Source organism: Bubalus kerabau, chromosome 4 (genome assembly GCF_029407905.1).
Source record: "Bubalus kerabau isolate K-KA32 ecotype Philippines breed swamp buffalo chromosome 4, PCC_UOA_SB_1v2, whole genome shotgun sequence".
Lineage (NCBI taxonomy): Eukaryota > Metazoa > Chordata > Mammalia > Artiodactyla > Bovidae > Bubalus > Bubalus kerabau.
In genome coordinates, this window is record NC_073627.1 from 118,379,227 (window position 1) to 118,407,086 (window position 27,860).

The 27,860-nt window shown below is 40.1% G+C and overlaps 1 long non-coding RNA gene across 1 annotated transcript; it reads left to right on the forward strand.

Moving 5' to 3' along the window:
• The first annotated feature begins 3,214 nt into the window (after nt 1-3,214).
• On the forward strand, nt 3,215-27,430 carry LOC129650150 (uncharacterized). Its single transcript, XR_008713617.1, has 3 exons — nt 3,215-3,368; nt 19,551-19,622; nt 25,873-27,430. It is a non-coding gene; the product is annotated as an uncharacterized LOC129650150 (long non-coding RNA).
• Nucleotides 27,431-27,860: the final 430 nt, after the last annotated feature.

A 27,860-nucleotide genomic window follows, 5' to 3' on the forward strand; every position in this document is an offset into this window, starting at 1 on the left:
CCATAGTCTTCTTGCTCCCTGGGTGAAATAGCTTCTGAGTGGAAACCATGTTCTCTAGTATCTCTCAGAGTGCCCCAGTGGGACCAAGCTGCAGTAGCCCACCTGCTTTATAACACTTGAATTTCTTGACTTTCAATCTTTTCTTATCTCATTTCCCCACCCCTTGTTGCTGCTGCTGCTGCTGCTGCTGCTGCTAAGTCGCTTCAGTTGTGTCCAACTCTCTGCGACCCCATCGACGGTAGCTCACCAGGCTCCCCCGTCCCTGGGAGTCTCCAGGCAAGAACACTGGAGTGGGTTGCCATTTCCTCCTCCACCCCTACCCCTTACTGGTGCTCCTAAGAAGCCAACCCAAAACACCAATTGACAGCTTTAAAGAATCCAGTGTTTCTGGAAGGAACAGACTTTGAGGATAGAAGCTTTGATGCATTGGGTTACCATCAGTGTCATTATTTGCTTTTATCACAGATTAGAGGAACTTTTGGAGAAGGCAATGGCACCCCACTCCAGTATTCTTGCCTGGAGAATCCAATGGATGGAGGAGTGTGGTGGGCTACAGTCCATGGGGTCGCTAAGAGTCGGACATGACTGAGCAACTTCACTTTCACTTTTCACTTTCATGCATTGGAGAAGGCAATGGCAACCCACTCCAGTGTTCTTGCCTGGAGAATCCCAGGGACGGGGGAGCCTGGTGGACTGGCATCTATGGGGGTCACAGAGACTCAGACACGACTGAAGCGACTTAGCAGCAGCAGCAGCAGCAGAGAAACTTTTTAATATTTATGAAATAAAGAACTATAAGCAAATCAAGAAATGCATTTTATCCCAGCAGAGAGCTTATGATCCCTCATTCTACTTTTGGAAAACTTGAAACTCTTTTTAAAAATATATTTCTATTGTTTATAAGGACCCAGTATAAGGAATTCTGTTAGACAGCCAGGACAGAGTAAGACAAGGACTTTTTATCCTAGAAATCATGGGGGACCAAAGAGTTAGTGGTTAGAATTCAGAGAATTCAACTTGGCCATAGACAGACAGATCTAGATAGACACAGATATAGATCAATATCTAAAGACATATATATATATATATATATATATATATATATTTTAATTTCAGTAACCTTTAACTGAAATTTAATACATCCTTCAATTGAGAATGTAAGTAACAAACCACACAGTAGAATTGGCAATACCTGTCATTTTATGACCTGTAAAAATTATTTTTTGTGTCACATTATAATAATTGTTGTAGACATCTTGAAATATTTACACTCATCACAACTTCAAAATTATGATAGTTATTACACCACTTAATGGAGAAGGAAATGGCAACCCATTCCAGCATTCTCACCTGGAGAATCCCATGGACAGAGGAGCCTGGCAGGCTACAGTCTGTGGGGTCACAAGAGTCGGACACGACTGAGTGACTAAGCACAGCACAGCAGATGACACCACCCTTATGGCAGAAAGTGAAGAGGAACTCAAAAGCTTCTTGATGAAAGTGAAAGTGGAGAGTGAAAAAGTTGGCTTAAAGCTCAACATTCAGAAAACGAAGATCATGGCATCCGGTCCCATCACTTCATGGGAAATAGATGGGGAAACAGTGGAAACAGTGTCAGACTTTATTTTTCTGGGCTCCAAAATCACTACAGATGGTGACTGCAGCCATGAAATTAAAAGACGCTTACTCCTTGGAAGGAAAGTTATGACCAACCTAGATAGCATATTCAAAAGCAGAAACATTACTTTGCCAACAAAGATCCGTCTAGTCAAGGCTATGGTTTTTCCTGTGGTCATGTATGGATGTGAGAGTTGGACTGTGAGGAAGGCCGAGTGCTGAAGAATTGATGCTTTTGAACTGTGGTGTTGGAGAAGACTCTTGAGAGTCCCTTGGACTGCAATGAGATCCAATCAGTCCATTCTGAAGGAGATCAGCGCTGGGATTTCTTTGGAAGGAATGATGCTAAAGCTGAAACTCCAGTACTTTGGCCACCTCATGAGAAGAGTTGACTCATTGGAAAAGACTCTGCTGCTGGGAGGGATTGGGGGCAGGAGGAGAAGGGGACGACAGAGGATGAGATGGCTGGATGGCATCACTGACTCGATGGACGTGAGTCTGAGTGAACTCCGGGAGTTGGTGATGGACAGGGAGGCCTGGCCTGCTGCGATTCATGGGGTCGCAAAGAGTCGGACACGACTGAGCGACTGATGTGATCTGATCTAATATACAAATACATATAACAACTATATCTTTTAAAATATAACTATTGAAAAATATATCACATCTTTTGGAATCCTGTTGTATTTTATTTTATTTTATTTTATTTGAGAAGGGATCCATAGGCTTAATGAGATTGCTAGGGGTTCAAGGCATAGATAAGATTAAGAACACCTGATGGGCACTATTGGGCTTCCCAGGTGGTGCTAGTGGTAAAGAATCTGCCTGCCAATGCAGGAGATGCCAGAGAGGTAGGTTCAATCCTTGAGTGGGGAAGATTACGTGGAGGAGGAAATGGCAGACCACTCCAGTGTTCTTGCCTGGAGAATTCCATGGATAGAGGAGCCAGGTAGGCTTCAGCCAATGGGGTCACAAAGAGCTGGACACGACTGAGCACACAGCACACAACAGGCACTATTACCCATTTCATATATTGGGAGACTGAGACAAAGACAGCTAAGCAATTTGCTCAAGATCAGAGTTGATAAGGCACAATTCTAGGATAGGAACCCAGGTGATTTGGCTCCAGAGTTCACGCTTCTAACCAAGTCCCTGTAGCTGCCTCTCTCAGAGCCTATGAGAGCTCCTCCGCTAGACTACAGGCATGCCCCCATCCCCACCACTGTCATCTCAGCCACACATGCGCGTTTCACCTAGCCTCTGCTGCTGCTTCTGCTGCTGCTAACTCACGTCAGTCGTGTCCGACTCTGTGCGACCCCATAGACGGCAGCCCACCAGGCTCCCCCGTCCCTGGGATTCTCCAGGCAAGAACACTGGAGTGGGTTGCCATTGCCTTCTCCAATGCATGAAAGTGAAAAAATAAGTGAAGTCGCTCAGTCGTGTCCGACTCCCAGCGACCCCATGGACTGCAGCCCACCAGGCCCCTCCGTCCATGGGATTTGCCAGGCAAGAGTACTGAAGTAGGTTGCCATTGCCTTCTCCGACCTAGCCGCTAGGTGCGCTCAATTAAACCCTCAATTGGCCTCTTTTTTCTACAGTCCTGCTGGTTCTAATCTTGGTCTACCTCTTCCAGGCTCTCTCCTGTGTTTTCCAGCCACACTGCTCTTTGAATTCTCTCTTCTTGCTAGAGTGCTTTTCCACCCTTCACTTCTTTTTCATCCTGTGACTTAGGCCTTCGTGTCTCTATCAAAGTAAGTTCTCTTCTTTGTTTACTTTGTATGTTAATCCTTTTTCAGTTCTGGATATTGCAAATATGTTCCCCAATTTGGGACTTATATTTTGGCTTCCTTAATAGAATCATTCAGTGAGGAATGTTCTTAATTTTAATCAGTCAAGTTGCGCAGTCTTTTCCTAGATAGTTTGTGCTTTTTGTTTCTGAAGCAGTCAGATTCTGTACCTCCCAGGTCATTGGGATATACTTTTGTATTTCTTTCTAAAAGCTTTAAAGTTTTGCCATTCATATTTAAGCTTTTGAACATTTACAATTGACTTAGTTGAGTATTTAGTTGTTTTTTTTTTCCATATGGAGCTGAAACAATTTTTTACAATCCTTTTGTTGTAGGATATTTTAATTACAGAATACTGTATTTCCTAATGATAGAATTTGGAGTACTTAACAAAAAGAGAAGATCCTGATGGTCTCTGTTGTAGAAGTTGCTAGGATTTGTGGTGTGAAGGAATGAAGAAAGCATTTTTCTAGTTTATGCAAAGTATTTTCTAAAGAAAATTAAAACTGGCCAATTTTGCTTAAGTATTCAAATTTTAAATTCCTTAAGAAGGAAGAAATGGGATTATAGAATTGTCAGTCATCTCTATGTGTTTCCAATGCTATTTCTTGAGGTAGTCCTACCTAGCACTAGGTCCAGCAACTTGGCCCTTAACATTCAGCAAGTGAAACTTCTAGAAAATATGAGATCAGGGGGAATGCTTATGCATACCTGTATGCATACTTAGGTGTCTTTGTGTGTTTGTGTTGGTATTTGCATGTTTGCATATGTATGAAGTAAGGGGAAAAGCACAGCAGTGGTAGTGTGGCATTTCATCCTGAATAATGTGCCCTCCCCCAAATGCAATGAAAGGTGACAGAGAGAGGAAGAGTCCTGGTAACAACATGGGCTGCAGTTGTTGCTTTTATAAACTCATTAGTTTAGCCAGTCACCTCTCTTACTCTTATCAGGTGTAGGAAAAAGAAGGGAAGCAGGAAGGAAGTGGGAAAATGGCAGAAACTTCTGCGGTGAGATTTGCATATACAGCCTTAAAAATTTGTGAGTAATTCTTGGCACACAGCAAGACATGTCAGGGCCTGGACTGTGGACTTGGAATCCCTAAAGATGAATGAAAGGTCACAGCTGAACATCTGGAAAGATAACTGGTTCCTAAGAGTACATGATTATGACTGTAACTTCCCTACGGAAAGAGCAACAGCTTAAATTTTTTTTTTCCCCTTAATTGGGCTTTCATCTGAAGATGGCACAGCAAGACTTTATGTTTCAAAGGAAACACAGAGGGAAAAAAATCCTTTTCCAGACTTTTATAGAAGGACATTATATAAAATGAAACTGGATAATTGCCACTGATTCTCTTACTAGGGCACCCTAAGTACTGTGACTAGGTCTAATTCTCAATATATTTTTAGGACATAGTTAAGAGCTCAGATCCTGGAGCGAAATACCTAATCCTCCAGCCACAATTTATCACTTGTTTTTTCTTAAGTGACTGTATTTTTATGCCTAAATTCCTTTATCTGTACAAACAAGGAGAGAAAGTAAAAAAATAGTATCTGCCTCATGGATTTCTTCTAAGGGTTAAATGAATAAATATGTATTAAATGCTTGGTCAGAGCCTGCTTGATAATATTATAGAATTGATAGACCCCACTATCCCAAATTTCCTGTAGCATCTCTGTGTAACCACAGTGTGCTTGCCAACACAGCAAACTGAGTTAATAAGAAATAAAATGCTCACTGGTTTGATTTTCTCATTGCTACCTTACCTCCAGGGAAGAAACTTGACATTTTGTTTCTCTAAAATGCCCCAGGATCTAGAGTTCGGTAGTTTGTGTTATTGTTCCCAATTCTTCCATGTTTCTCCCTGTGAGTAGTTTACTTCCCTGCCCATCAGCTTGGCCATGTGATGTGTTTTGGATGATATATTCTGAGCAGAGTTGATATATGCCACTCCCAAACAGAAACCTAAGGAGCATTTCATAATATGGTCTTGCTTTCTTCCCATGAGGGCAGTTAAGGGCAGCTCCAACAACCTGAATCCACTAATGAAGAAGTTATGAATTAGAGTCATCTCCAGTTTGCAGCTGACATGAATATGGGCAGAAATAAACCTTTGTGTAAGGTTTAAATAAACCTTTATGAAAGTCTCTTAAGCGTTTATTTCTGCAGTATAACTTACATAAACGGATACAAGGGAGACAGAGAAGTGTTTTAGTTTGGGTAGTAGAGGCAAAAACTGTCAATCTGAGGGAGGGAGAAGTTGTCCAACACCAGAAAAGAGTATGTTTCCGGAGACCCACGCCTACTTTCCCTACCATGCTACTTTTCTGCCTAGAATAGAGGACTAATCTGAGAAAAACAAACAGCTTAATGCATTTAAGTGAGAAGAAATGTTAGTTATATGAGCTTCTAGCCTCCTCAAAAATGCTCTTGAATACACATCTTAAAGGGTTCAACCATGTTGACTTTTCTACATGAGCAATCATAAGGACCAGCATAAATTTAGGGGATTCCCTGGTGACTCAGATGGTAAAGGATCTGCCTCCAATGCAGGAGATCCAGGTTTGATCCCTGGGTTGGGAAGATCCTCTGGAGAAGGGAATGACTACCTACTCCAGTATTCTTGCCTGGATAATTCCATGGACAGAGGAGCCTGGTGGTCCATGGGGCCACAAAAAGTTGGACACTGAGCCACCTGAGAAACCCTCTTTTACTATTAAATAATCCCAAATTCTTTTATTCTGTATAAAGCATTAAACTATTTGCTGTGTAGATAAAGTTATTCCTGGTAAGACAGAATGTTAATAGCAGAGTGCCAATGCAGAATAAGCCCATTGGCAAAAGCCAGTTCCCATCAGCACAGAAACACACTACAATTTTTTCCAGCCTTTACTTCTCTGATCTTATTTTAAACTATGTTTGTGACCTTGTTTTGGCTAAAAGCCATAGTACCATTTCTCTAACTTTCCTTTCATTCAAATCTCCTTTAAAATTTTGTCTATTGTTATTTCCCATTCTTGTTTCTTTCTTAATTCCACTCCCATCTGGCTTTTACCTCTCACCTGACTCCACTCAAACTGTTCTTACCAAAAGTCACTGATGGTCTCCACATCCTTTAATGTCCTAAGGCAGGGGTCCTCAAACTCTGAATCATCCTAAAACCACGACCTCCCTGATTTGTGGGAAAAGTATCTTCTACAAAACCGGTCACTGGTGCCAAAAAGGTTGGGGACCGCTGTCTAAGGGACTCTCAGTCTCCATCTAATTTGATCATTAGATACATTTGGTATCTGATCACTCCTCCTGGAAACTCTGTTACTTGACTCTTTGATAGAACATTTCCTTGGTTTTCTTTGTGTGGGTTCCTCCTCTTCATCTCTTGCTATCGGAATTCTCCAAGCTTTAATCCTTAGATCTCTTCTCTCTCCTTTTGGTGATCTTATCTATAATAATTTCATATAACTTCTTTATGTTGATGTCCAAATATGTATATTCAACCTGGATTCTCCCCTGCCTCTAGACTCATATATTTAGTCACCTTCTGAAAGTGAAAGTTGCTCAGTCGTGTCTGACTCTTTGTGACCCCATGGACTATACAGTCCATGGAATTCTCCAGGCCAGAATACTGGAGTGGGTACCCTTTCCCTTCTCCAGGGGATCTTCCCAACCCAGGGATCGAACCCAGGTCTCCTGCATCGCAGGCAGATTCTTTACCAGATGAGCCACACGGGAAGCCCTCAGGATCTTCAATTAGAAGTCTTATACCATCTCACATTTATCCAAAATCAAAATTGGGGTCCTTATCCTAAAATTGCCCACATCTGTATTCATTCTCATCTCAGAAAATGGAAATGCCCACTTTCCATTCACTCAGACCAAATATCTTAAGGTTACTTCTGACTCCCCTCTATCTCACCCTGTATCCAAATCATCGGAAATTCTGGCGGCTACCTTTAAAATAGATTCAAGAATACAACCACTTTCCATCACCAGGGTGAGCCAGTCTGCTATCATCTTTGGCTTAGTGTGTTATGGTAGCCTAACTTGTCTCCCTGCTTTCACATTTGCTCCTTGCTATGGTTGCTTTCAACAAGACAGCCAGAGTAGTCGTGCTAAACCTGGCACAGATGACTTTGAAATTTCACAGTGGCTCCTTATTTCTTTCAGGATTTAATCCATGGTCCTTACAATGTACAGTAAGTCCCCTTGTACTCTCTCACCTCTCTGACTACATTTCCTTTTTTTAAACACATTAGGCACATTCTTGTTCAGGGCCTTTGCACAGACTGTTCCTGATGTTCGGAATGCCTTCCCACCCAATATCTGCCTGGCTTACTCCACATGTACCTCAAGTAATTGCTTAGATGAGTTCTCGCTGATGTCCAATTGTTGTTTAGTCTCTCAGTCATGTCTGATTCTTTGTGATCCGCCAGGCTTCTCTGTCCATGAGATTTCCCAGGCAAGAATACTGGAGTGGGTTGCTGTTTGCTTCTCCAGGGGATCTTCCCAACCCAGGGTTCAAACCCAGGTCTCTTGCATTGGTAGGTGGATTCTGTACCACTGAACCACCTGGGAGGCCCATGTCCACGGATCCTCATAAATATAGAAACCTCCATCTAAAACTGTAGCTCTTTCTGGCACTCCTGGTTTCCCTTATCCTTTCGCTTTTTATTTAGCCAGAGTACTTAGCCGGTTCTGACATACCATTCTTTGTCTTATTTATTATGTTTGTTTTTTGTTGTTTGTGTTCCTTTCTGAGAATGTGAGTGCAGGAAATTTTGTTGATTTTGTTTATCGAACACCAAGAGTAGTACCTGGTACATATCAGATGCTCAATAAATATTTATTGAGTGAATAAATAGATAAAAGAATGAAGTGCAGTACAAAGTGCTAGTGGTCACAGGCCAGAGCGAAAGCTCCATTCCGGTTTCACTGAGCTGTACTGAAGTGAGGTGGGTCCCTGTGGTTGTGTCAAGCATTGCATGATTCTGAAAGGGAGAACCTCCTTAAATTTTGCACCCTACCAACTTCCCTACTCATCTCACATAGCACTGGCCCTGGCCAACCCTGACAACACCTGTTTCTTTTTTTCAATTAATTCATTTATTTTGGCTGCACTGGTTCTTCACTGCTGCATGTGGCCTTTCTGTAGTTGTGGCAAGTGGAGGCTACTCTCTAGCTGCAGTGCTCAGGCTTCTCATTGCAGAGGCTTCTCTTGTTGCGGATCATGGGCTCTGGAGTGCAGGCTCAGTACTCGCTGCTCACAGGCTTAGTTGTTCCACAGCATGTGGAATCTTCCCAGACCAGTGATCAAACCCATGTCCCCTGCATTGGCAGGCAAACTCCCAGCCACTGGACCACCAGGGAAGTCCCACATCTGTCTCCTAACTAAATATTTCTGAATAAAGAAGATGATAAGGCAACAACAAAGTATATCTGAGTGAAATTTTAAATTTTGTCCCCTATAAATCCAGGCACATTTTTTTCCTTTTTTTCATTGAGTGCCTTACTGATCACAACAGAAAAAAGGCGGGGGAGGAACCGTTTTCTTCTCAGGAATGCAGGTATCTTCAGGAAGAGAACTGTGATTACCATATATTTTAAAGGTTATTTGAGTCCACTACAAAAAAAGTTGTGAAATTAATCTTTGAAAAAACATTGTAATATAATCATTTACTGCTACCAGTTAGACTTAATATTTAACTCTAATTCAGTTCAGTTATTAGCATTTTCCTTCTCAAATATGCAAACATGGTTTAGTTATCTGGGACATTCTTCCTAGGCTTTAAGAGTTCATATTCAGAAGACTTGTTGAGAGGCAGGAAGCTGCTGGAATGTCATTCACACATTCAGAAACCCTATGCTCCAGCTCTAACTGGCATCAACTCTTTTGTATTCAGATCATAATATTGCTGTTTGTTTAGATTTTGATATTGAATTCACAAAAAAGCCCCCCAAAAGGATTCATTTTATAACCTAGTATCTCAAATGTATCCAAAATGCTACTCCTTACTTCTTGGTATAAAGATTTCCAAGGAGGAAAGGAACCATCCTAGATTTTTATTCGTTCTTTTGCTTGTTTCCTGCTGTAGTAGCAATTGCAGAGATTTAGAACCTCAAAGAGAGGGCTTGCTCCTTAACCAAATTAGAAGTTGTTCTGACTGCTTTAATGTCGGGTTTTATAATTTTGCTTTTCTTTAAGTCACAGACTGAAATTGACATTTAAAGTGCCACAGCATTATAATTAACATTAATTGTAATGGCTATAGCCCAGGAGGCAGGAGGCGGTGTGGGGGGAAGCACAGTGATCCCTCTTCAGGACACTCTTGTTAAAAGTAACCTGTTATACTCCTTCCTCGGAGAAGGCAATGGCACCCCACTCCAGTACTCTTGCCTGGCAAATCCCATGGACGGAGGAGCCTGGTGGGCTGCAGTCCATAGGGTCGCTAAGAGTTGGACACGACTGAGCGACTTCACTTTTACTTTTCACTTTCATGCATTGGAAAAGGCAATGGCAACCCACTCCAGTGTTTTTGCCTGGAGAATCCCAGGGACGGGGGAGCCTGGTGGGCTGCTTGTCTCTGGGGTTGCACAGAGTCGGACACGACTGAAGCGACTTAGCAGCATACTCCTTCCTCCCTTGTGGCTACAGTTCAGTTTAATTCAACACTGAGCAGAAGGGGACACCTCTAATGTGAAAAGCTGTGAGTTCCTTTTTCGAACCGCAGTCCCTCGTTAATATGTAACCTAATCAGCTGAAAAATAAATCTTCCATGCTTTCTCTTGGCACTGCCTTTAACCACGCATGGAATATTTCTGTCCTTTGCAAGTGACACACCAGAGATGCAGGCTCTGAAAAGGACCGTGGGCAGTTGTTTTTGAAGTGTCTTTTTGGAGCAGGCCACAAAGAAAAATCCGGCAGGAGCATATGTTTGTAGATGCTTTTTATATCTCAAATGGAAAAAAAAAAGGACAAAGGCACTGTAGGGATTGCAATTTACATTTGGATTACTTATTTATATGTTAAACACAGACTCCCTGGGAGGTGTGTTGCTTTTAATGCAGGCCAAGATAGGCAACCATAACCTGGTATTCCTTCCTTCTGTGCAGGCTTGGCCACTCATTCAACCAACTATCAAGCAAGGGGTTTGCCTCCTACCTAAATGAGTATTCCCAGGCTCCCCCAGACTTCTTCACTTTCTTAAGTGAGTGCTAATCTTACGTATTTTCCTAAGATACAGGGTAAAATTTGCTTGGATATAAATTGCTCTGCCTCTTGCTAACGTCATAACTTCAGACACATAGTGTCATGACTCTAAATCTCAGTTTTGTCATCAGTAAAACAGAGGTAATGATAGCTCTTATCTCATATGGTTTGTCTTGGGACCAAATCTGTGTAAGGCATCTGACTCAGTGCTTGGTATAGAGTACTTGTTACAAATACTACCCATTATTATTATTATTATATTTCTTATTGGCACCATAAAATAGATACCTCTCAGGTAATTTTCATGAAGAAAAATATAAAATTCGAGTACATCCTAAAGACTTCCCGGGTTCTTCCCAGTTTGAGTTCACCTGAAAGTAGACACTGAAGCCAAGATGTAGGTGGTACATGATCATAATGATGATTTTTATTCTTCAGTGTGTTAATGTGGCGTATCACATTGATTTCTTTGTGGATGTTGAACCATTCCTGCGGCACTAGAATAAATTCCACTTGATCACAGTGTATGATCCTTTAAATGTATTGTTGAATTTGATTTGCTAATATTATGTTGAGGATGTTTATGTCTATGTTCATCAGTGAAACTAGACTGTAATATTCTTTTTTAAGGTGTCCTTGTTTGGCTTTGGTATCAGAATGAGCCTGGCCTTGTAGAATGAGCTTGGAAGCATTCCTTCTTTAATTTTTTGAAATAGTTTGAGAAGAATAGGTGATAATTCTTCTATAAAAGTTTGGTAGAATTCACTTGTGAAGCCTTTAGTCTGGAATTTTGTTTATTGAGAGTTTTTTGATGGCTGATTCAATTGATCTGTTCATATTTTCTATTTCTTCCTGATTCAGTCTTGGGAGATTGTATGCGTTTAGAAATTTATGGATTTCTGCTAGGTTGTCCAATTTATTTGTGTTTAATTATTTGTAGTAATCTGTTATGATCCTTTGGTTTTTTTTTTTTTTTTTTTTTTTTTGTGATGTCAGTTATAACATCTCTTTCATTTTTGGTTTTATTGTTTTAGGCCCTCTCTCTTTTTTTTTTTCTGATGGCCCTAGCAAAAAGTTCATTACTTTCATGTGTCTTTTCAAAGAGCTAGTTCTTAGTTTTATTGATCTTTCATATTGTTTTCTTAGTCTCTGTCCCATTTATTTCTGCTCTGATCTTTGTAATGTCTTTCCTTCTACCAGTCTAGGGTTTTGTGTGCTCTTCTTTCACTAGTTCTGTTAGGTGTCTGTTTGGTTTATTGTTGTTTAGTTGCTAAGTTCTGTCTGACTCTTTTTGCCACCCCATGGACTGCAGCCTGCCAGGCTCTTCTGGGATTTTCCAGGCAAGAATACTGGAGTGGGTTGCCATTTCCTTCTCCAGGGAATCTTCCTGGCCCATGGATCAAACCTGCATCTCCTGCATTAGCAGCCAGATTCTTTACCACTGAGCCACCAAGGAAGTTCTATATTTGGTTATTTATTTGCAGTTTTTCTTATTTCCTGAGGTAGACTTGTACTGCTATAAGATTCCCTCTTATAATAGTGTTTGCTGTGTCCCATAGATTTTTGATTGTTGTGTTTTCAATTGCATTTGTCTTCCAAGTATTCTTTGATTATTTCTTTGCTTACTTCAGTGACTCATTGGTTGTTTAGTAGCATACTGTCTAGACTCCACGTTTGTGTTTTTTTTTTTTTCAGTTGTTTTTTCTTGTAGTTGATTTGTAGTCTCATAGTATTGTGGTCAGAAAAGATGCTTGACATGATTTTAATTTAAGTTTACCAAGGTTTATTTTGTGATGTCGTATATGATCTCTCCTGGAGAATATTCCATGTGCACTTGAAAAGAAAGTGTATTCTGCTGTTTTAGAGTGGAATATTTTCTCTGTCTCCATCTCCCCTGACTTACAGAAAGAGAGAGAGAGAGAGAGAGAGAGTTCGTCTGCTTTAATGTGTCATTTAAGACCAGCATTTTGTTATTGGTTTTCAGTCTGGATGAAGCACTCACTGATGTAAGTGGGATGTTAAAGTCTCCTACTAGTATTGTATTACTGTGAATTTCTCCCTTTATGCTTGTTAATATTTGCTTTATATATTTAGATGCTCCTATGTTGGGTGCATATATTTGTATAATTGTACTTTTTGTTGGATCAATTCTTTCATCATTATATAATGTCCCTTTTTTGTATCTTGTTACAGTTATTGTTTTAGTCTGTTTTGTCTAAGTATTGCTATCACAGATTTCCTTTATTTCCACTTGAATGGAGTACATTTTTCCATTTTTCATTGTCAACTTCTTTAGATGTGAGGTGAATCTCTTGTGGCATCATATATACATTTTTAAATCCATTCAGCCATTCTATGTCTTTTGAGTTGAAGCATTTAGTCCTTTTTCACTTAAAATAATTACTGATGTGTATGTACCTATTTTTCAGTAGTCATGTATGGATGTGTAAGTTGGACTATAAAGAAAGCTGAGCACCAAAGAATTGATGCTTTTGAACTGTGATGTTGGAGAAGACTCTTGAGAGTCCCTTGGACTGCAAGGAGATCCAACCAGTCCATCCTAAAAGAGATCAGTCCTGAGTGTTCATTGGAAGGACTGATGTTGAAGCTGAAACTCCAACACTTTGGCCACCTGATGTGAAGAGCTGACTCATTTGAAAAGACCCTGATGCTGGGAAAGAGTGAAGGTGGGAGGAGAAGGGAATGACAGAGGATGAGATGGTTGGATGGCATCACTGACTCAATGAACATGAGTTTGGGTAAACTCTGGGAGTTGGTGATGGACAGAGAGGCCTGGCGTGCTGCAGTTCATGGGGTTGCAAAGAGTCAGACATGACTGAGCGACTGATCTGAACTGATGTACCTATTGCCATTTTGTTAACTGTTTTCTGGTTGTTTTGTAGTTCTTTTATTTTTTTCTCTTCTCTTGTAATTTGATGATTGTCTTTACTTTTCCTAACATTATACTTAGTCTCAGGAGCCTATTGCACATGTAGGCCTGTTTCATTTTTCAGCTATTAATAACCAATAATGCCATTTCAAACTCCTATGCAGCTCCTTCCCTAGAGACACACCCAGAGTGCCCTGGCAAATGGGACCAGGAGAGATCCAGACAATGTACTCAGGACCAGCTCTTCTTCCATCAGCATGGGCCTTGTGATTAAGTCTAGCTATTCAAATGAAACTTTCCCTTTCTAGATGATGAGTTAAATATGAGAGTGGGATGGCCTGTTTTTAGATGTAAAAACTATGCTGCTACTACAGCATCTTTCATTTGATTTTGCAGTTTTTTAAAAAGATGAAACATCTCTTATTAGTTGCAGCATAGAATTCTGGTGATGCCTCTTAAATGTATGGTCCCAGCTCAGAGACTCAGATATATACATGTATATATATACATATATATATAAAGGTACCTGTTGAATATTCTACTTGGATATAACTTGAGCCCCTCAAAATCACTGTCAACTTCCTAAAATATGCTTTTCTTCTATGTTTCCTACTCAAAAAATAGGAAATGCAATAATCACTTACTCAGTTCCTCAAGTCAGAAACTTTAACATTTTCCTTGGAGCTTCCCTTCCTCTTACTCCTATGTGTAATCACTCACCGAGTCAGGTGTTTCTATTGAATAAACTTACCTCTCTCTATCCCCACTGCTACTGTTCTATTCTAGTCCATATCTCATTTCAACTATGAAAAAAGCTTTCTAATAAAACTCTAGACGTTCCTTCTTTCAATCATTCTTCATGCTATAGCCAGTACGATGCATCTCAAACACACAAACCTAATCATATCTCTCTATACTGCTTATAATACTTCCATGTCCAGAATGCTGATGATCTGGCATTGCTTATCTTTTAAGCCTCTTTTCATCCCACTTTCCCCCTGACAACCTGCTGTTTGTACACTAAATTTCTTTCAGTTCCATGAGTGATTCAGGCTCTGTTTCACTTACAGGATGTTGTACAAATATCTCCTCTACCTGGAGCATTCCCCCACCACTCTTCACCTGACCAACTTCTATTCATTTTTGCTTCCCAGTTTAAATGGTAGTTGGAGTCTGGCACTCAGATTTGAGTAATTTCCTTTCCTGTGTACTCATAGCTCTTTTATTTATAGTTATCAGTTTACTCTTCTTCAACTCCCAATAGATTATAAATCCTGGAAGAAAAGATCCTGAGTTTGCATCACCTTGTAAAACTAGCTTCTAGCACAGTACCTACTATGTGATCAGAGTTCAACAAATATTTGTTGAATGAATGAATAAATTAATTGTGGGAAGTCTTTATACACAGTTCATGACTCTCCTACTTCTATCATTATCAAATAAGCATCTAGGCAGTCAACAATAGAATCAAGTCAAGAGGTGCCCAGAATGGAAACTGAGTTTCTAAGTGTAGTTCTAGAAGAATTTACAGTTCTGTAGTTATCTTTTCTTTTTACTTTTTCTCTTTCTTGATGGTATTTAAAGATAACTCTATTTTTAATTATATGCATAATCACTGTACATAAAATATTCATCCATTCACCCAAAATAATACTTGTTTTGTTTCTATACCTATTGAAGTTGTGATCCCACTCTGTTGTTTTTAAAAATATTATTTGTAAACAACATTTTAATGAACCATGAAGTAACTCATATTTTGATTCAGTTGTTAAAATTATCTCTAAGAATATTAAAGAAATTTTAACTGCAATTAATATGAGCTTGAATTTCCAAAGAAAAGTATTTTGCAGTATGTTGCTTTCAGCTGGGATTTTTACCCAATGGCTAGTTTCCCAGATTTTCTGATCAGGAATGCCCTGGCACTTTTTAAGGCATCAGAGTCTCAGATCCCATCTCTGTTGCTGTAGAATCCTCACAGTGAAAGTGAAAGTCATTCAGTCGTGTCTGACTCTGCGACCCTATGGACTGTAGCTCACCAGGCTCCCCTGTTCATGGGATTCTCCAGACAAAAATACTGGAGTGGATTGCCATGCCCTCCTCCAGGGGATCTTCCTGCTCCAGGGATCAAACCTGCATCTCTTATGTCTCTCCTGCTTTGGCAAACAGGTTCTTTACCACTAGCGCCACCTGGGAGCCCATCAAGGGATGTGATATCTGTAGCCTTTGCTTGTGTCATGAGATGCTAGAGCAGTAGAACAAACATCAGGCTAGGAGGAACTGAGACAAGAAGTTTAGTCCTCACTAACTTTTCCCAAACTCTGAGACTGTAAGAAAGCTATTTAATGTCTCCAGACCTCAAGTTTTCTTAACATAATATGCTGATTCTTTTTCCTATGCTATTTACTCCAAAGGAATGTTGACCAAATTCAATGCCAAGATAAATATATATAACTGCTTTGAAATTTACACAGCCCTACACTGACATAGGCTTGATTAGTATCAGAGGAAGGGTGCAAATTTATCATTTCTATGTGTATGGTTTAATCAATAGCATCACACTTTTGCTTCTTTTCCAGTTACAAAGTTAAACCAATTCTAGGTGATTTTGAGTGAAATTTTAAATCAGACAGTGGCAAAGCTTTCTATTTAGATAAAGTCTCAGTTTTCTCTATCTTATGAAAATAACATTTTGGCTAATCACTGGAATCTGCAGGAGGAGCAACAGCTCATAAAGGCATTGTTTAGAAGATGGTCAGAGACAGGCTTGCATGCAGTCAGGAAATAGTGTTTTTCACAGCTTTGATGTGGTTCTTTTCCTAACTCTCTCAAACAGCTTTTCCAGTTTTTTGAAAGATTAACCATTTTAACTTTAAGATAGTCTTTTAAAATACCAAAATTATTTAATTATTTGAGTAGTGTTTGCAATTGTTTTCATATTTTTTATTTAATATACCAACACATTGATGAATAGAGCCATTCTTATAGCTCTGTTTTACTCATGATTGTTTCTCAAGTTCTTATGCATGAAAACTTGTTCTGGGATCCTAAAGCTTGACTGACTCAATATCTATTCATGGTATTGAGTAAGTAAAAAAACATTTATCAAATATGTCATGTTGACCAAATATGACATCAAATATGTCATATTATATAACATATAGGTTGGGGCAGGGGAGAGAAAGATTGAGATAAAAATAATACCCTGATTGACTCTTAGTTCTTGTGGCTACAATACATCATAGTAGAAAGAACACAGGATTGAGAGTCAGATAGACAAGGTTTTGAAAGTGGAATCTGCCATTGCTAACTGCATTGATTTCAGGCAAGATGTCACATCTGTAAGTATCAGTATTCTCATCCGTAAAATATGAATAATAGTGCCTTGCTGGTAGAGTTTGGAGAGAGAACATAGAGAAAGTACTGGCGTGAAGCAGGTGTTCACCAGAAAACACCTGCTTTATTTCTCCTGTCACTGGAGCGATAGTTGATGTCTTTCATTTACCCTCCACATTCTTTTCCTGTCATCAAGTGGCAACTTTCATTCAATTTTGCTGATGTGTTGACAAGGTAGATTTTTTTTTTTCCTATTTCACATTTCAAACTTTTGTTTGGTATCCCAGCCCATTGCTCAGCTGTGATTGCATTGCCCTTCAGTTTATAGGAGAAAGGAGTTATAATACAGGTTAAAGAATTTTAAAAATAATAATAAAAGTGTCTGAAGCATGAGCAAGAAGCAAATATCAATTAATACGGCCCAGTAGAAGTGAAAGTGAGGCTGGTGCTGAGAAATAGTCATTACCTCACTTCACAACATCACGTTTGTTGAGGATCTGTTAGGTGTGTGGTACTGTTGCAACTGTTTTCAATGCTCTATGTCATTTTTAACACTGCCCTCCTTCCATGTTCAGCACAACTGTCCCTTTAATTTTGCTTAGCTTGGTTCTTTCTATCTTCTACTTTCTTTCCTTGGTCTGAACATCCTTCTGTCTCTCCCCTCTTCCTACTCCATCTATTTAAATCCCATTCATCCTCCGAGGCTATGGCTTCACTAACATCCTCAATGAGAACGTTCTGTCTGCTTGAAACCCACCAAGGCATTCCTTCTTCTGCATGCCTCAGTTTCCATATTTGTGAAATGGAGGTATAATAGAACCCATCACATAGAAGTATCATGAAGACTCTACTACACTGTATATAAATTGCTTAGCAGAGTACCTGTCCTTTAAAAATGGAAGTGTTCTGTTATTGATATTTTATCATCACCTGTAGCATCATCATCATAATCATTATTGTTTCTGAGTGCCCATAGTATTTTGCCTATGCTTTATATTTGATGTACGTTTTATTCTGCCTGATACTGGTGGAAGCTCCAGTGTGTTTCCTCCGGAGGAATGTACATTGCTTGCAGAGAGCAAGGCTCTTCCCTAACTGTAACCCCAGAGCCTTGCCCCGTGCCTGGTGAAGAGTGCAAATTTATGCTTCCTGGGGAGAAGTGGACAAATCCTTTGTTTCCAGAAAGAAAAATTTTAAGACATCCTTCTCTGTGGTTTCAGTTTAGCATTTCTCATCATGAAAGCTGTCTCAAACATGCAGTGTGATTAAAAGAGGATTTTCTTTATTAAATGTTTAATGGTAAATTGGCATTTCCTTTTGCAAGGTAGTCCCCTGAAGCCAAGGGTTTAAGGGAAAAAATATGATTATGCAGATTTGGAGTAATGGGGCTCTTATACCCGGGGCCTGAGACTTGGGAGTTGGTAAGGCCCACTGGGAGGCTCAGTCAGGCATTGAGGTCCCTGGAAAGTCATGTAGCTCTGTACTGTCAGACTAGGAGCTTGATGCTGGGCTGAACAGTCTTGGAAAAAAAGGCTTGCCTCACCTCATTTCATTAAAACATCTCAGTCTTTGGAGTTTAAGTTATTTTTTAAAGTGATGGTGTTAGAGTAATATTTCTTACTAGATTGTATTTCTCTGTGCAAGCCTGGTTTACAGGGTTAGCAATTATAGTTTTATTACATTTAGGAGGAAGGGGCTGGATCATTGTATGCTGGCTACTTCTCTTAGGTTTGAAGATTGAAGGTGGCAGAAGAATCCATCTCTAGCTACAGGGATCTTGCTTCTATCGAGGCTACCAGTGGAGGACTCGTTCCCCTAGGGGTTTGCTGTGGAAGTGGAGGCTGATCTGCTGTCTGCATCTTAGGACTGTGTTCTTACATTTGGGAAGCTTTCTGCTTGTAGAGACTTCTAAAGATAAGGGTTTTTAAAAAAATTGTACTTTTATGAATTGGAGTTTTGAAACCTTAATAGAAAAAAATGTAATCTCAAATTTTCAAGAAGTTGGGGGCTTGGATTTGCTCTTGAGGACAAATAGTTCTTTCTGAAAAGTCTATTTCTATTGACTTTTGGTGGTAAAAAGGAAAGCAAAGAAAAAAGAAAAGAATCAAATCCATTAAAATATCAAATTTATCTTATTTGTGGTAAGTTTGATCTCTAGATAGCACTTCTTTTAGGATTATTTTTTCCAAAATTGTAGATTAAGATTTCACTGCCTCTAAAAAATTGCTTTTAAAAATGTGTGTATGTGTATAATTTTCTCATTCAAGCAGTTATCCACACACAAATAGAATTAGAAACCAGAAAATGATAGGAAGAGTTCTGGGACATGATCTCATCTCATGCTGGTGAAAGATTTGATTACTGACACCCAACAAGAACCACGTCAAGGTTGTTAGTTGCAGCCATGGACTGAATCTCCTAGATATTGATGAAAATACTCTTAGTAGTTATTTGTGACTGACATAAAATCCTGAAGAAGATTGTAGGGCAATGCCAAGAGTAACTACCAAAGATAGCGAATGCTTTTTTTTTCAATGAAAGTATTGAGCATTGCAAAAGCCTATCATCTCAGAAGGTGAGGGATGTGGGATACAAAGTGAAGACTCTGGGAAGCAGACGTGGAGCAGGTGTCTGTGGCCTGTGATGCCACAGGGAGCAGGCATGGAGCTCATGTTCTCTTTTCTCTCTCTCTCTGCACCCTCACCCCTCTGTTCAGGGAGTATGGCAGACTTTCTCCATGTGGAAGCAGGCTCAGAACTAGACTGTGACACATCCAGGGGATCATAAGGTAAGGACTTGGGCCCTTGTGGCTATGAGATCAGTTATATCTAGTATTTGAGCTTGAGCATCTATGAAATGTAATTCCCTCTTGCTACACCCCAGTTTTCAGTAAAGTTCGCTAAAGGTTTTGGCCTGGTTTGGGCAGCATAGTATGGAACTAGCTGTGTCCGTGCTTAGCATGGTGATAAAGACAAAGCGGTTTTCTTACCCTCACTTCCATTTCTTAATTCCATCTTTTCTGAAACCATTATTGTGGCTTCTGTTCAAGGAAAAATTGACATCTTGAAAATTCCTGAGGTGACTGGGAGCAAAATAATTGGTCCAGGGCCAAGGAGTGAACAGTGATATGGAACCAATCATTGCTATGAAAACAACCTGTTTCCTAATCAAATGACAAGAAATCGTTACCAAATGGTTAAGAGAGAGATTTGCTCAGCTCAGTTTAGTCACTGAATTATATTATCTGAGATGTTTTAACTGGCTATCAAAGGACTCTGCCTTAATGCTTTGATTAGCGATTAACCAGACAACAGAGATAATTTCTATCATATGTGTTTTATACTAAAACCACCCTCAATAATTTTGATAGATTTATCACTATGTTTCTAGGAAAATGCTAGGCATTTTGTAAAGTAGGGTGATATGGTAGTAGATGAGAAAGAACATCCCTGTTGTTTTAGAAAATGACTCAGTCCTATAGCTGAAAACAAAGAGGACTGAACACCTCATGATAATTCGAGATAATTCCTTAAGTTTTGGCAATGAGAGATCATTTCACAAGTTTTAGCAGGAGATGTCATTTCGCCAGAAAGAGCACTCCCACCACAACCACAGCCAACCCAGTCAGTATGCAGAATGGCTGGGGAGGTAAAACAGCTTTGGGAGAAAGTACAGTATCTCCTCTCTTCTTCTTCCCACAAGATGTGCAAGAATTCTCAGCAACCACTGCTCCCCACCCCCACCCCACATACATACACCATCTTGAAGATAAGGAAAAGGACATACAGGATAACTGAGTTTAAAGTTTGATAGTTGCTTCATGGAAGGAGTACATTCTTACTCCATGATGGTGTGACTTCCTTACTAGTAAGACTGGTAACCATTTCCAGAGCAGTGCAAAGACCACTGCGGGGTATGGAATGGTAGTATGGACAGAAAATGAGGAAGCAATACTACCTGCCATAGTATTCTTGGGCTTCTATAACAAAATGCTGCCGACTGGTGACTTAAGCAACAAAAACATATTTTCTCACATTTCTGGAGTCCGAAAGTCCAAGGTCAGGGTATCAGCAAAGTTGGTTTCTCCTGAGGTCTCTCTCCGTGGCTTACAGAGGACTACCTTCTTTCTGTGTCCTCACGTGGCCTTTCCTCCATGTATGTGCATCTCTGCTGTCTCTTCCTCTTCATAAAGCCCCACTCTCATGACCTCATTTACTTACTTCTGTTTACTGTGCTCTGGAGGTTCTGAGTACCCTGTAGCCTCCAGGCTCATCAGCCCTCTATGGCTCCAATTCTGGAAGGAAAACAGATTTATCTTTTATACTTGTCAAGAACATAATTTTGGGAGGAGTGGTATGAAGGACTCGACTGTGTTCCCCACAACTCATACATTGAATCCTTAACCCTCACTGTAGCTGCATTTGGAGATACGACCTGCCTCAAAATTTTATACTCGTACATTACATTTGGAATTTTAAATATATTTTTCTGCAGTGAATCTTTGGATATCATCAAATGAAAGTGCTGTTCATTTTCATTAAAGAGGATCAAGTAAATGTTTCATTTGGCAAATCTTTAGCTTTCAGTTACACGTGTCTTCTTGTAAGAGAGGAGGTTCTTGGGCCACCTGAATCTGTCATCTACTAATGATTTCATGACATTCATGCATCTGGGTTATAACTAGGGCTTGACGGAAGAAGAAGGACAGGGAGCAATGAAGTTACCTCACCCAGGTGCCGATATGGAACACTTCTCTGGCTAACATCAAATGGCAGATTATAAAGGGGGGTGCAGAACACTTATTTGGATTTGTCTGACCTCTCATATTCTTAAGAATCATAACCTCTAAGAAAAAAGACATCATAATAACAAAACCATAGTTTAAACAAAGTCATAGTAATAATTAGATTTTCAAGGTCATGCTGCCAGCCAAATGAAGAATTTGAAATGGATTTCAGACATCTGCCCAACTAGACTGATCATAATATCCTTGTTATTTACCTCTGAAAAATGTCCTGCTATGATGAATGAAGAAAGTGATAGAAACATGGGACGAATCATCAGAGGTTAAAAAAAAGGTTGGGGGGGGAACATACAAGATAAAAATCCTTCCAAATGCGACTGTGACAAAAAGACATCTCTGCAAGTCAATCTATAAAGCATCTGTGATAATTCAGAGAAATTATTTAGCACTCAGGAAAACATTACCATGGAATGATGGAGGGGTCTGGCAGGAGAAATTGTCAGAAGATGGGCATCAATCACAGTTAAGTGTGGCGTATCTGCTGATTACGTGTACCCTGCAGTGAGCCTGCCAAAACAGATCTCTGACACGGCGATGACACGCTGATAGGTGCCTGCGAGAGTGATTGATGCGGTGGCCGCTAGCATCTGGGACTAGAAGGAGCGGGTTGCCATCACTGAGTGTTTTGAATGCAGAGTAATGCTTTGTGATCCTGGCGTTACATCCTCAAAGCTCAGTGTACACAATGAGAAAGAAGTGACTCTCTGTGGATTGGCTTTCTATGTGTATGAGCCTATCCTCATTATTTGCTAGAGAAACCAAAGGTTTGAAATGGCCCAAGATTGGTCTGAAGTATCCCAAGAACTTGCAAAGAAACGCCTTTAGAATTTTTATCATCAAAGCTTGTGTTCATTGCATTTTCCTCATACTTTTTAATGAACCCAAGAATAACACCAACAGCAGCTACCACATTTTGAGGGTCATTTACACCCTGTATACTTTATGCATTATTTCAGCTCTAACACTTGCCCTCAGTTCAGTTCAGTTCAGTTGCTCAGTCATGTCCGACTCTTTGTGACCCCATGAATTGCAGCACTCCAGGCCTCCCTGTCCATCACCAATTCCTGGAGTTCACTCAAACCCACGTCCATCGAGTCGGTGATGCCATCCAGCCATCTCATCCTGTCGTCCCCTTCTCCTCCTGCCCCCAATCCCTCCCAGCATCAGACACTTGCCCTACCAGGTGAATATTGCAAAGCCCTCTATATAACTGTGGGACTTGAGGTCCAGAGAAGTTATGTCCTTGGACTGAAGCCACCCAGCCTGTAAGTCACGGACATCCTGCTTGAGTTCAGGAGTGTCGGGCTCCAATGACTATTCTCTGCTCATTCTGTCGTTATCAGTTCAGTTCAGTCGCTCAGTCGTGTCTGACTCTTTGCAACCCCATGGACTGAAGCATGATAGGCCTCCTGTCCATCACCAACTCCCAGAGTTTACTCAAACTCATGTCCACTCAGTTGGTGATGCCATCCAACCATCTCATCCTCTGTCATCCCCTTCTCCTCCCACCTTTAATCTTTCCCATCATTAGGGTCTTTTCAAATGAGTCAGCTTTTCACATCAGGTGGCCAAAGTGTTGGAGTTTCAGCTTCAACATCAGTCCTTCCAATGAACACTCAGGACTGATCTCTTTTAGGATGGATTGGTTGGATCTCCTTGAAGTCCAAGGGACTCTCAAGAGTCTTCTCCAACACCACAGTTCAAAAGCATCAATTCTTTGGCGCTCGAGAAGGCAATGGCACCCCACTCCAGTACTCTTGCCAGGAAAATCCCATGGGCGGAGGAGCCTGGTAGGCTGCAGTCCTTGGGGTCGCTAAGAGTCGGACACGACTGAGTGACTTCACTTTCACGCATTGGAGAAGGAAATGGCAACCCACTCCAGTGTTCTTGCCTGAAGAATCCCAGGGACGGGGGAGCCTGGTGGGCTGCTGTCTGTGGGGTTGCACAGAGTCAGACACAACTGAAGTGACTTAGCAGTAGCAGCTTTCTTTATAGTCCAGCTGTCACATCCATACATGACTACTGGAAAAACCATAGCCTTGACTAGACCTTTGTTGGCATCTGTCATATCACCATCTCCCAAAAAACTGCTTACATGGTATTAGACACTAGGTCTGTTAAGAGATTATATAACCACCAGATGAGCAGTGGTGCCTTAGTTTTGAACTCGTTGTTTAGAACAATTAGGTTTTCCATAGATAAGAAAACTCAGAAATAATAGTTCAATTATAATAGTTCAGTTATAACTTCAGCCCTTACATCATGAGGCCAAACTTAATCAGGCCCAGTCGAAGTCCTACATGTGTAAGAAAAGTAAGTAATTGATAGCTTGCATGCCTAGTAACTGCCTATCAGATTTATCATGATCTAGATCGCTGCTGCTGCTACTGCTGAGTTGCTTCAGTCGTGTCTGACTCTGTGCGATCCCAGAGATGGCAGCCCACCAGGCTCCCCCATCCCTGGGATTCTCCAGGCAAGGACACTAGAGTGGGTTGCCATTTCCTTCTCCAATGCATGAAAGTGAAAAGTGAAAGTGAAACTGCTCAGTTGTGTCCAACTCTTAGTGACCCCATGGACTGCAGCCTACGAGGCACCTCCATCCATGGGATTTTCCAAGCAAGAGTACTGGAGTGGGTTGCCATTGCCTTCTCCAGATCTAGATCACTACTGTCCAATAAAAATAGAATGCAAGTCACAAATGCTAGTCCCATAATATAATTTAAAATTTTCTAGTAGCCACATTTTAAGAAGAAACAGATGAAATTTAATAATAGATTTTATTTAACCCAATAATTCAGAGGTTATCATTTCAAAGTATGATCAATATATTAAGAAATGATATTATTTTTGGTACCATGTCTGAAATATGATATACAGAATGTCTCAGTTTGGACCAGAAATGTTTCAAATGATTGATAGACACATACTGAACAGTGTAGTTTTTGATAGTAAATGACTTGGCTTAACTGACCCAATGCCTTGAATTCAGACCAAATGTCTACTTTAGCTATTGATACATCTCTCTCACCTCTCTATCAACTGATTCATTTATACAATATTCATTTATACGAGAATGTGAGGAAGCTGACATTCCTCTTAATATCATCAACCTCACCTACTGGTCTGTAAGTTCTTATCATCTCAAACTTTGAAACCTTCACTTTGATCTGAAGTTCAGACCCCTTCCTCTTCTGTCTTCTGGAAATTCTGCATGGCCCTGAGAAATTTGTTCACTTGCTTTTCACTGAATTATCCTCTTCTGGTAATGTTCACAAATCATACATAGACAGCCTAATGGATTCTCACTCAGAATTCAGATCAGAAAATCCTGCTAAAATCCCAAAAGCCCTCTTTCACCTTCTTATAGTCATCACCCCCTTCAAGATAACTACTATACTAATTTCTAACACAAAGATTAATTTCACCCATATTTTTAAAAATTTATTTTATTTTTTGCAGCACTGGGTCTGCATTGCTATGTAAAGGCTTTCTCTAGGTGTGAGGAGTAGAGGTTACTCTCTAGTTACAGTGTGTGGGCTTCTCTTTGAGGTGGCTTCTCTTGTTGCAGAGCTTAGACTCGCATGCAGGCTTCAGTAATTGTGCATGGGCTTAATTACCCCCATGGAATCTGGAATCTTCCTGGACCAGGGCTTGAGCCTATGCCGCCTACCTTGGCAGGTAGATTCGTAACCACTGGACCACTAGGAAAGTACAGTCTTGACATTTTTCGCATTACATAAGTAGACTCTTCTAGGGCTTACTCTTTTCTATCTGCTTTCTTTCAGCCCCGTTATATGTGCACGAGTCATTGTGCTGTTGCGTGTAGTGTATGTGATTTCATTCTCACTGATGTGAAGTATTCCACTGGATGACTGTATCACTGCCTATCCACCCACTCTACCCTTGATAGATATTTGGGTTGTTTTAGTTTCTGACCATTACACATCATGCTACTATGAACTTTTTTTTTTTTTAACATGTCTTCTGGTAGGAAAAAAAATGAGTGTATGTGTATGTAGAATTGCTGAGTCATAGTAGATTGTGCCTGTGTTAAGTAGAATAAAGCACCACCCCCCCTGCCCAAAGATATCAGGTCCTACATCCTGGAACCTCTGAATTTTACCTTATAAGAAAAAGGATCTTTGCTGATATGATTGTTAAGTATCTTGAGATGAGGGGGTGCGGCGGGGGTTATCCTGCAGGTCCTAAATATAATGACATGTTTCCTTACAAGAGGGAGGCAGAAGGAGATGTCACACACACACACAGGAAAAGGAGATGAGAAAACAGAAGCAGAGAACTGGCATGACGCCGCCACAAGGCAAAGAATGGGTTGGACGAGGGAAGGACTGTTCTCTCCCAGAGCCTCCAGAGGGAGCACAACCCTGCCAGCACCTTGCTCCCTGCCCAGTGGTCCTGATTTCAGACAGCTGGCCTTCAGAACTGCGAGAGAATTATTTGTGCTGTTTTAAGTCACCCAGTTTGTGATCATTTATTACAAGACATTAATAGTGCTAATTTGTTTTCCCAATTGACAGCTGTTTAAAAGAAAAATATCTTAGTTCTCAAATCACTAACAATATTAAAATGCAAAGTATAAACTCTAAAGAGCAAGTTTCAAAAAGAAAAGTCTACTCTTGCCATTACCATGTTTAAAAGAAAACATCACCATCCAGAAGGCTCAGAAGAAAAACATACTCTAAAAATAATTTCTGGAAAGACACAGATGAAAATTTTGGTAAATTGTCTAGCATCCTTTGTAAAATATGAATAGATATAAACTCTATTAAAATAAAAATAAACTAAACTAGGTAAAGAGAATCCAAATTGCCGCACGTTAAAGAAAATAGCACAGGGCTATGTGGGAACTCTCTGTACTATCTTCACATTTTTTCTGTAAATATAAAACTGTTCTAAAATAAAACATTTAGTTAAAAAATCAGAAGAATAGCAAACACAGAATTCAAGATCAGGCTAACCTCCACTGAAGCCACTTTGTGGCTTCTCTTTGGCATATTTGAATGACCAGCATCACTACTCTTGCACTTTGGGACTGTTATTAAGTAAAATAAGGGTGACTTGGACACAAGCACTGAGATGCTGAGATGGTTGATCTGATAGCCAAGTCAGCCACTAAGTGACTAACACACCAGATAGGCGGAGCAAAGCAATGATTTCATGTCTTCGGCAGGATGAAGCGGGATGGCATGAGGTTTCATCACGATACTGAAAATGATGCACAAGTTAAAAGTGATGAATTGTGTATATCTGGAATTTTCCATTTAATATTTTCAGGCTGCTCTTGGCCACAGGTAACTGAAACCGCAGAAAGTGAAACTGAGGGGGAAGGAAGGGCTACTGTAGAGAAATGAAGAGCATAGAGCCTGGAATGAAGGTACTAGCAGAAAATACTCTCTTGTATTGAGGGAGCAACTGTATATTGAACAAGCTCACTCTAGGCAAAACTAATTAAGAGACCTACTTCTAGATACAGACAGGAAAAGAGACACAGTATCTTACTGGTACTCAGACCAAATAAAAGAAACCATTTCTAACAAAGAAGCAGTAATCAATTTACCACTGAATTCTTTTCTGTAACATTACATTCCACACAAATCATGGAACAACACTTGGAGTTCTAGGAGAAATACTATGGCCCAATAATTATATAATTTAAAAATGCCATCCTTATACAAAGGTAATAGAAAGACATTCTAAGGTATTAAAAATCCCAGGAAATAGGCTGTCCACATCCCCATCTTGGAAAATATGTGTCTTACTTCAAGGAACTGAGATGAAGCAGTACTAAGTACTCCAGGACTTGGAAAATCATAAAAGGGCTGAGAAATATTCATATTTAAAATATTTCAATAGTATTTTAATGCTGTTTTAAAATGGATTGGGGAAACAGAAGATAATTATGAAAAGATATATAATTATAGAACTAATTTCACAAGTATTATCTAGATCTTAAAACTAACATATATACAAACACATACTTATCAGTGGCTCCTAGGAAGCCTCCCTTCTGCCCGCCTGATACCACCATTGACTAGAACCCTACTTGTCCCTCCCTGCCAGTACAGACAACCTCAGGAACATGACCAGCCTAAGAGACTGTAAGAAATGACCTTATTAAACTCCATTTTTTACCTGAGTCGCTTTGAACAGAAGCTCAACACTTGGAGGTCGTCTTTCTTTACCTTGACCCTCATCTCCACC